This window comes from Pinus tabuliformis, chromosome 6 (assembly GCF_031772625.1).
Source record: "Pinus tabuliformis cultivar Carrire ecotype Pingquan chromosome 6, CPIR1, whole genome shotgun sequence".
NCBI lineage: Eukaryota > Viridiplantae > Streptophyta > Pinopsida > Pinales > Pinaceae > Pinus > Pinus tabuliformis.
The window spans coordinates 386,742,965-386,754,650 of record NC_142292.1 but is presented as its reverse complement, the minus strand read 5'-3'; positions in this window follow the sequence as shown (position 1 = coordinate 386,754,650).

The window sequence follows — 11,686 nt, the reverse complement described above, 5'->3', positions numbered from 1 at the left end:
AAAAAAAGTTGCTTTCGGAGAACACCGATCATGTTAAAGCTTATATTGTGCATTCAGTGTTAAAGCGCCGGGAAAGGTCGAAGATGGATTAACAAATGATTTTAGTGAAAAACCATCGTAGGTTCGGTCCTTTTCTCTCTCCTCGATTGAGACATGTGGAGAGCAACGATTGGTTCCGATATGCCATGTGGCATCTTACATCATCATGACATGGATGTATGGTCGATACATGCCACATAGATTCAGAATTTTCAAGGGTCATAAGAGGCCAAAAAAGAGTGACACATGTCACCACTCACGAGGTGACACGTGACAAAGTGATGACATCATAGTCACAGGTCGCAAATCAGAGGTCGGGGGACATCGATGATTGTAACGCTTGCCATTTTCAGAAATCTTCAATGGAAGACTTGTGATTGAGGGGATCCAATGTGGGGGGATGGCCCATGATAACAAATAGTTTTAAGAACTAAATGCGGGGCTGAGCGTAAATGGGTGATCGTATATCAGTGATCACAACAATGGAGTAGCATGTAATCTGTGTTTTATAAAGGAGCATATCGGGGTTTCTTTTGATATGCATATTGGAGAAACACCTGATGCCATGGACCCAAAGAAATGCAGACAAGTGGCATAAGGTGGGTAGCATGAATATCAAATGTTTTTATGTGTTAAATCCCTGGCATGGGCTCTCCCTCATTCCCTCTCCACGTTTCATGTCACACATCGCAAGCCACATATCATAAGTTCTAGGGGGGTGTAACCAAAGGCAAGGATATGAAATCCCCAATCTTCGAGTTCTGATATTTCAAAGGGGCCCAAGCACATAAGTTTGCGGTCCCATGTGTTACACATGGGGAATGTTAGTGATGTAATGTTTCAAAGAATCAGTCCCCGTCCCAGCTAAAGGGTTTTAAGCCCCTAAAGGCTCTGGCCCTTAGTCCCCAGGCCTCTACCATGTAGTTTCCACCTAAGCCCCTGGGGCTAAGGCAGAGTGGGACAAAGGAGATCGACATTCACAGTTTTGGAATGTCTGTTTAGTTTAAAATCCCCGATAAGCTTGAGCTCTAATACAACTAAATGATCGTTTCACGGGGCATGTTCAGTTCCAATGCATTGATAAATGAAGGAAAGGTGATAGATGAATTTCCAGGTACACTCATAAATTGTCATTGTGGGTGATCACTCCCGAATTCTGTAAAGGAAGAATTATAATTCTTAAGAATGAAAGTGACAGGAAACTGGCCAAGACAGTATAAGGCGTAATGTGGCAGGATCATGGCTGGACCAATGGCCATCAAAGGAAGTGGCGTGGATATATTTTGATCATCTGGTTTTCACATGATTAATTATGTTTTAATGTTGTTTTGATTATCCTGGTGTTATTCAGTTTTAAAAGAAAAGCATCTTTTTGTTGTAATAATTTGAGGTGGTAGAGCTTGCATGCCAAGACAGCTAGTCTAGCAGACAATTGGAGGCTCAAGCTGAGATATTTTTTTACCGATTTCCAAGTTATACCTCTCCTTATAAAATGAAGGAAGAATCACTTAATAAAGGTTCAAAATTTTTTGGAAAGACTTCTCTCTTATGGGACCTTTTCATGGTTTCCTAAAGTCATGTTTGAACCTCTTTGTACACTGTTTTTCTCAAGAGATTAATACAAAGTTCCAGGTGATTCCAAATTATTATATTTGCAGTATGTTCCTCTCTCTTTGTTTATTCATATATGTTAATTAATTCTTCATAGATTACACGTCAAGTAGCAACTAGTTGTATTTCCTTTTAGATGAAGATTCATTTAAATCAAAACATTAATGGATAATTCTTGTTTCAAAGTGGAAATCGAGTCTTTAAAAAGTTCTCCATGCATCTTAGCATTCCACAACATTCCCTCTCTCTTGTTTCTCTCCGAGTCCTAAGATATAGAATTCTTAGACCTTAAGCTCTATATGATGGATTCCTCTTCTACTCTCTTCTCCCATTACCTCTATTTTAGAAATTAAATCATTGCACATTCCTAATGTGATTTTTCCACTAGAAGTTGAAGATTAATTCCTTAATACTCTTGTGTACAAGCTACTTCATATTTTTTACCATTATGAATGGTTCTGAATCAAACCCATTTGCATTATTTGTGACAAACTGAAGTGCTGCAACTATTTAATATAAATATGTCAAGCACACTTTAAGATGTCCTAGGCATGGGTATCCCCTTCAAACCGAGAATGTCTTTAGGAGTAACAACATCTTTTTGGGGTCGTTATCGTGGAACGAATTAGATAAATTTTCCTTTAGGTACAACAAATTTGTACATTCCCTTTGTTAGGTGAGCAAGGGAAATTGGGTTGAAGATCCCTCACCTTGGCGACTTCACTGTCTGTATTTCTTTATAAACGCCTTGGTGACTCCACTGTCTGTATTTCTTTATAAACACCTTGGTGACTCCACTATATGTATTTTTATTTGAACATTATGTCTTATAAGAGGCCGCATACCCATTCAGATACCTATCAACAAAGAATGCCATCTATATCTGAATAAGAAAGAATAATATTAAAAAAGATTTGCAAGGAAAAAACCCCAAACACTAGTGTTATTGTCTCTTCATTTCCTAAAACCTCCCCATATAGTTCACAGAAAGTCGTAATTCATGGTTCTAAATTTCCTCCTAGAGTTCTAGTATATCCTCTAGAAAGTGGTTAGCTACTCAGTACCGCATATCTAGAGGTCAAAGAAGAAGTTGAGGAGATACAAGATAAACTCCAAAGCATCCCTACCCATAGTGTGAAAAATTTCTCATTCCATTGTTAGTCAATTGTCTTACCATTGGTCATACATCAGGCACCTCCAGTAATTCAAGCAGCACCACCTCTGATCTAGATGGTTGTCCTAGGCTTCTTGCTAAAAACATATGTTGCCTTAAACCTGCCTCAACCTTTAAATGTTATGCCATAGGGCTATCTCAAGCTCTTTCCTAGGTATAATGAAGAAGCTGATATAACAGCGTAGAAACACATAGAAATTTTTTGTGCCTTTGTATAAAATCTGAACATTGAGCACTAGGATGTAGTTTTGAGGCTTTTTGTCCAATATTTGGATTGGGAAGTCAGGAAATGGTTTAAATCCTTGCCAAATGCTACCATTAACACTTGGGAAGAAATGGAGAACTCCTTTATGCAGAAATGGGGTGAGAAGAGAGAGAATGGATACATTCTCACTAAGTTTAATGCTATCAAGAAGAAATATGGTGAGGATATCTCAAATTTTATTAAAAGGTTTAATAAATTGCACAATAATCTACCTGCTGAGATTAAACCTCCACAGGTCATCGCCCGAGTTGTCTTTGATGGGGCCTTTGATTCATATTTCGGCTTCACACTCGAAGAGAGTAAGTCCCCTACCTTGGACCAAATTAAAATTGATGCCCTTAAGGTAGAAGCATATTTTACATCCATAGGGAAGTCAACAAGAAGATCCGACCCTCAAGAAAAGAGAAGGGGAAGAGAGGACGCATCTTCCTCAAGTTAAGGAAGAGAATCTCAAGAAGAGAGGATAGAGGAGATGGATAAGTTGATAAAGAACTTATCAAGAAAGCTGAAAAAAATGTAGTTGGAGAATAAAATCCTTCAACGATATAACTTCGCAGCTGGAAATCGGGGTTTTAATCCCCAATAAAAAAGGCCTCCACTACAGATAATGCAAAGGGAGAGGAAAGAGAAACAAGACCACATTCATCCTCCATTGTATATAGAAGATGATCTAGAGGAACTTATACTAGATACAAATGATGTTCAGGGGGACTTGTATTCCTCTTTCTCTGATAAAGGACAAGAACTATGAACATATGAAGAAAAGGAGGAGGAGCTTGATGCAACAATGGATGATGACGAGATCGATGACTATTGTAAATAGTTCACTAATTTCACACAGGATCAGCTGCATAATAAATACGATCTACAATCATCTAGAAAGAGATCGAGATGACAAGATCAGAATGAAGGTACTTCCTCCCAGGAGCCTCCTAAGCTGATTGACAAGGGGAAGGGGCCTGTAGATCCAATCATTTGAAGAAATAAAGAGACCTCAGATCCGAACTGCTATAAGCCTGAAGTCCTCAACGAAGGTAAATCACCTCCCCCTTCAGAACCCATCCATGAAAAACAATAGAAGTCTTTAGATATTAGCACTGCAAAAAAGGCCCTATCATCTTTAACATTCAAAAAGATCTTGAGAAAGTTAAGATCTCGATCACATTATCTGAGCTCTTGAAACAACCCACTTATAAGGCCCAATTCTCTCAGTTCATGTTTCCTTTTTCTTAATTCCAACCACTTGATAGTTTAAACCTTCAAGAATAAAGACTAATGGTTGTCTTTGGTTCTCATGTTGAAGAACAAGATCCCTCCACTCCACCTTTTTATGTTACTATAGTAGTATATGACATCCTACTCCATAATTACATGTTGGACTCGAGATCTTCTCATAATTTGATGCCACTATCAGTCATGGAGCAACTGGATCTAGAGATAACCAGACCATATAAAGATCTCTACTCTTTTGACTCAAAGAGGGTGAAGTGTTTGGGAATGATAAAGGAATTTTTGGTGAATTTGGCCCAGATCCCAATGAAAAGTGTGGTGATGGACATCGTAGTACCTAATATTCCTGCAAGGTTTGATATGCTTTTGTCCATGTCATGGGGATCAAATATTGGAGGTTCCATCAATATAGATCTTACTTATGCTACCATCCCTATCTTTGGTGGAGAATCAAGGAGTCTATATAGGGAATCAAGATTCGTCAAAACAGTCACAAGCACTGATTTCCCAAATAATGCTCTTGTGTATGGGAAAAAAAGGGATATCTCCTTCTTCATGCTAGAAAAATATGACTTTATTCTAGAAGAAACATAGGTACAACTTGTAGTCAAATCAGACCAACAACTCAAAGATTGTAGCAAAGTTTGGAAGCTTTATTTTGATGGTGCAAACTCTAAAGAAGGAAAAGGAGCAGGGGTATTGTTGGTATCTCCAGAGGCTAGCCTGATTCCCATATCATTCAAATTGAAATTTGAAGCAACCAACAATGTGGCAGAGTATGAGGCATTTCTATTAGGCCTGCAAGCAACGAAGAATCTAAACATTGATTACCTGACTGTATTTGGAGACTCAGAACTAGTGGTGAAGAAAATCAAGGACCAATTCCAAACCAAGCATCCCCAGCTAAGGGCTTACAGAAATGAGGTTTGGGACTTAATTGAAAATTTCTTCTCAGCTTTTAATGTCCAATTCTTGCCCAAGGAGGGAAATTGAATGGCCAATTCCTTAGCTATAACTGCCAACAACTTCAAGCCACCAAAAAATCCATTACCATGTATGAAATTGAAGTTAGGTACATACCCTCAGTGCCTGACAATGTGAAACATTGGCACGTGTTCAAAGATGATGAACAAATCAAGCACTTCATGGAAGTCATTGAGGAATTCTCAAACTTTGTGATTGACCAAGAAGAAGAAGGAGTGAACGAAGAACAACCAACTTCTTGGGAGGAAAATATAGCAGGGCATAAATTTCTATAGCTAAAGGGAAATCTCATTCCACGGGATCTAGTTCCTTTGGAGAGGTTATTCAAATCCAACAACGTGGCTTCTAAAGATGCTGAATAGAGAGTTGATGAACATGTGGAGGATTGCAACATAGGATCAGAGGATGAACCCCAGATGATCAAGTTGTCAAAAAGGATCCCTCATCAATATAAACAAAGATACTTAAAACTCTTAAAAGCCTGTAAATATGTTTTTTCTTGGTCTTATGATGATTTAAATACTTTTGATATAAATGTTATTCAGCATAAGATTCCTTTAAAGAGTGGGATGAAGCCTTGTAGGTAGAAACTCGGACAGATAAATCCCCTTCTAGTCCCATCATTTGAGAAGGAAGTAAAGAAGTTACTTTAAGCCAAAATCATTGTACCATTGAGGTACTTAGAATGGGTGGAAAACTTGGTCCCTCCCAGGAAGAAGAATGGAGAAATAAGACTGCACATGGATTTCAGAAACCTCAACAGAGCTTCCTTAAAGGACAACTAACCATTACCTAAAATGGAAGGTATTTTATAGAAGTTAGTTGGCTTTTCTCGGATGTCCATGATGGATGGTTTTTCAAGGTATAGTCAAGTAACAATACATCCTAATGATCAAAGGAAGACTGCATTCACTACACCTTGGGGTAATTTCATGTACGTAAGAATTTCATTCGACCTTATAAATGTAGGAGCAACTTTCCAAAGGGAAATGGATACACCATTCGAGGGAAAGAAGGACAAATTCATGGTGGTTTATCTGGATGATATCATTGTTTTCTCCAAAACATATGAGGATCACATTGAACACCTGAAACTCACCTTTTAGAAATGCAGGAAGTATGGGTTGTCTCTAAATCCCAAGAAATCCCAATTCACTTTGAGCGAAGGCAAGTTGTCGGGACACATCGTAGCATAAGAAGGGGTAAATATCGATCCTAAGTGTGTGGAGTCCATCAATCATATTTCCCTACCAAAAGATAAAAAGGAGGTCCAAGAGTTCTTGGGGAGGGTTAACTTCTTGAGGCTATTTATGCCTAACTATGCAAACATATTGAAAGGCATTACAGAGATGTTGAAGAAGGGGAATGAAGTAAATTGGAGCCCAGATTCTCAGGAATCCTTCTCAAGGATCAAGAGAGATTTTGCAAAGGCTCTTGTGTTAGTCAACCCAGACTATTCCATGCCATTTTACATATTTTGTTTTCCCCCCCTCATACTATAGCCGTTGTGTTATTACAAAAAAATAAGGAAGGCCATGAGCAGCCTATAGATTCCTTTAGCGAGGTGCTGCAGGATACTGAACTGAATTATAATATATTGAAAAAATAGTCTTATGATCTAGTCAAAGCTCTAAAGACCTTAAAATTTTATGTTTTACACTCAAACATCGTGGCTTATGTCCCAACAACGGTTGTTAAAAACATCTTATTGCAAGGGGACAATTATGGTAAAAGGGGTAAGTGGATTGCCAAAATCCAGGAGTATGAAATGGATGTAAAGCCCATTAAACCCATTAAAGGATAAGGATTGGCCAAAATATTATCAGAGTCTAACTTCCAGGCCTAGGGGATCAAACTTTTAACAAAAGAATATGAAGAGGGGACACAACCCATGATCAAAACATCGGTCCAAAGGATTCATATCAAATATGAAACCTCTACCTGGTATTGATATCCCCCACTACCTATTATTTTTGAGGTGCCCAACAAAGATGGAAAATTCCAAGTATAGAGCATTAAGGGCCCAAGCCCAAAATTGCATTATATCCAAGGGGAAAATGTACTGGAAAGACCGATGGGAATTCTACTCCTGTGTTTGGTTGAGACAAAAAATCAAAAGGTGATGGATGAGTACCATAGTGGTGTTTGTGGGGGTCATTAAAACTGGAAGACCACTACGCATAAGATATTGAAAGGAGGGTTTTATTGGCCCAAACTATTCAAATATGTTCACTCTTATGTTAGGTCATGTTAGCAATGTCAAGTGTTTGCTGAAAAGAAAAAATTAGCTCCACTCCCCTTCGTCCCTGTTTGTATAGAAGAACCCTTCAGGAAATCAAGATTAGACTTCATCGGAGAGATAAACCCTCCTTCCAGCGGCCAACACAAGTGGATCTTGACTGCCACAGACTATTCCACCAAGTGGGTAGAAGCAATCCCAACCTGAAATTCAATTGACGCAATGGTGATAAAATTTTTGGAGGAGAATATCTTAGCTAGGTATGGATGTCCTATGAAGATTGTGACTGATAATGTAACACCCCCTCCTCCTAGGTCCACCCAAGAATCCAACTAGTTGGGAAACCATGTGATGAGAGAGATTACTATAAGGGATTCAATCTCCTTGGTGACCTTAAGGAAATGGAATCAACATAACTCATCACACAAACCCATCCACATCAGCAATTACACCCCCATGAGACATGTCAGCCACTCAGACATCCTATCCTTGGTTCCCACTGAATTTTAAGCCTCTTAACCAAAATTCACTCTCATGCTATAGGCAAGATAGCGACTGGCAACTAAAAGTCTCTCTCATAGGCCTGTGTGTCAACAATTGTGGACTTTTCTCGGTAGACCTGTGCCAGCGACCCTGAGATTTGAGCCACGTTTCTAGCCCAAGATCCTAGCCTCTACTCATAACTTGCTATAACCTTCATAATTCATTAAGGACATGATAATAATGTTGATTAATCAAATTCAACCTTAGGACTAGGGTTGAGCATCCCCAATTGGGACTGACATTCTATCCAACACTTGGCATCAATGCAACCTACAGGTCTAGGATACAAGAGAAAGCATAAATGAGTGAAACAACTTATGAAACATAACTAGAAGGATCACCTCCTTCTCCATTCAACTACTACATCATCAATTAGGTCTTACATCCATCCATTTAATAATTACAAGTAAATACATGAAATAACCATGACATGAACTAGTCATTTAACCATGCTTATAACCAGCATAAAACCATGCAAATATCAGAGATATGAAAACCATTAAATCCACATATGAACAAGTAAAAAAGTAAGAGAACTTAGATTTTTATTATCCATAGGCAAATCCGACCAGGTTCGAGACTTCCATGTACCACCCAACCATAGACATGGCTGAACCAAATCTCTCTTTTAGCCAGTCACCCCTGTGCCATATTCCAAGCATGAATGTGTGATCTCATAGAATAACCAATCCAAGAACAACCAATGGAATTAAGAGATTAAACCACCTCCACCCTCACCAAACTGTGATCACACCAAAGCCGATGCTTCAATCACAACTGAATCGATCTTGGAATTCCATCCGGAATCCATCACTATCCTTGAGGAATTTTCCATATCCTTGTCTCTTAGGATTTACCGCAATCCAATCCCAGACCACTATGCCCTAAACCGAGACCAGTCTCTCAGGGTTTACCGCAATCCAAACCCGGGTCATTATGCCCTAAACTGAGACTTCTCCCTCAAGCTTTATCGTGTATCCTGCCAAAACCTATCAAGGGATGCCTAGGCATTTGCGAATGAACCTTGAGACCACCTCCGTTCCAGATTCTAAAATCCATGCGGAAAACCAAAGATCAAAACTAAAATAAACATCCCAACACCATGGAATCTAGAAAAAGGAAATACTATGCTAAAAGCCACTGTCATAACCCAACAAAACCATGCCACTGACAACAAGAGAACCATACACCAACATGCAAAGCCATGCATGTCCAAACCACCTAGGAAATCACACATGCAAAAGGTTACCTGCAAGTATTCCTGCTGAAGCTGCTTGATCCTGCTCTTCTTCCTTGATCCTTTCCTTCCTACCTTTCCCTTTGCTTGTTTTTCCTTCCTTGATCTAGAGATGGAGTGCTCCAAGAAAACTCTAAGTGGCCAAAAGTGAGAGAGAGAGAGAGATAATAATGAGAGAGCTCCAAACTTGAACTGGCCAAGAGCTTAACACTAACTAAGCTTGAGAAAAGAGCCTACACTACCTAAGAGCTTCCAACTGATCCTCATAAGCCTTTTTATGAATGAGGCCTCTATTTTCTTCATTTTCCATTATTTTCCTTAAATTTCCTCCTCACATGCAACCTATGACCTTTTACCTTCCTTTTCTCCTAATTTCCTTTATTTTCATAAATAAATGTGCCAAGAATGCCTTTTTTCCTTTTAATGCATTTTCCTTAGCCTTTGCCAATTTTCCTTAGCCAAAACACACATACAGTGATGCCCACTAGGATATATTTTTCTAACATTCAGCTTGGAATACGTGTCCCTTACTTGTGCTCTTATTTTTGACTTTATTTACATTATTACATAGAATTTTCACTAGGGTTGTTATAGAACCCCCCCCCCCTTGGGGAACATCCTCCTCAGTTTTAAACCACACCAAGACTTCCACAAAACCACTGAAAAACAAACATACTGCCCATGGAGCTTTATAACTTACCTCATTGCAATATTTACAATGAATGACCTGCTCAAAAGTAAAACATCATGATAGCATGACCAGATAATTAACAACCATACCGCATACTAGAGCTTTATAACATAACTCATTATGGTATTTACAATAACCACATATACACATATGCACATTTTATAAACCAGAAAAATAAAGGATATGATGCCTGTACCAATCAACAAGGTAATCCATAGGATCACACCTCCACCCTCAAAAGTAATACCAGGATTCACCTCCTTCCTAGGAAGTCCAAAATCCACTGTCATAGTCAAAGCTGCATCCAATGTCCAACGCTATAATCCTGCACCACTTGTCCTCTCCGTGAATAATTACTAGCTCATTGTTCCAGGTCGCACTCCCAATGTGCATCTAATTCCATCTGGAAATGCTAATGACCAAAACCAATATATTTGTGACCTTCCCTTCTCTGCTACATAGTCCCTCGGGAAATCCGGTCACCCCCTTCCGTGCAGTCACTCACCTTCCAAGTTCCCCGACATCCCCTATCCCGGGCGATCCATCCCTTGGCAAGGCTTCCTCACATTAGAAGATACAAAACCAAGGCATATACCTACCTCGAACCATCATACCAGTCATAGCATGCTCATGGCGATCAACAGACACTATTGGGTACCATTGTCCTACAATGGCCCTACTTCTGAAGTGCTTTACCAGCATATTGCTTCATGTTCCAATTTCTTTCACTGTTGTTGCCAATTCTTGCAGTCAATTTTAACCACTCAACCATGTTCATGCATTCTTGTTCCAAGCACATAAATTCCATTAGATTCAAATAAATTGAAATAACCTCAAATCATACCTCATTGATAGTTCGTCAATAAGGTACACTTGCAATTTTGTTCGCTTCCTATCACAACAAGTCAAACTAGATATTTGATCAAACATCGTGTATAAACATATCACATATGGTTAACTCAAAACACAACCATCATAGATCAACATCATAAATCACATGTAACCATCATAAACAAGAATCATAGATCATATATAATCATCATATACCATACTTATAAATCACATGCATAATAAAACTGAAATAAAATGTTGATACTTATCCTTTCATCAATCCTTAGCTTCTACCTTTGTCTTTATTCGTTACGCACTCTACCTCGGTTGCCACACCAAACAAACACCTAGTGCCTTCTCCTCAACCATGTGCACATACACATAGTGTGTATCACACACATACAACTACACACGTCATACAACACCATGCAATACATGCATCTACACCAATATAATATGTACCACATGTACACAATACCACCTGTACACTGCAACCACCTGCACAATGTGTGCACCACATCACATGTACATGGAACCACCTACACAATGGGTACACAATGTGACATGTACAATGCACCACTTGTACAACATGTACACAATACCACATGTACACAGTACCACATGCACAACATGTACACGACGCCACATGTACACAATGCCATATGCACGACATGTATGTCGAAACACCTACACACAATGCCACTTGTACAACATGTACACAACACCATATGGACACAACACCACTTGTACAATCATGCACACAACACCATATGTACAACATGCACACAACACCACCTATACATAGCACTGTGTATCCAACATGTACATAGCACCATATGTAC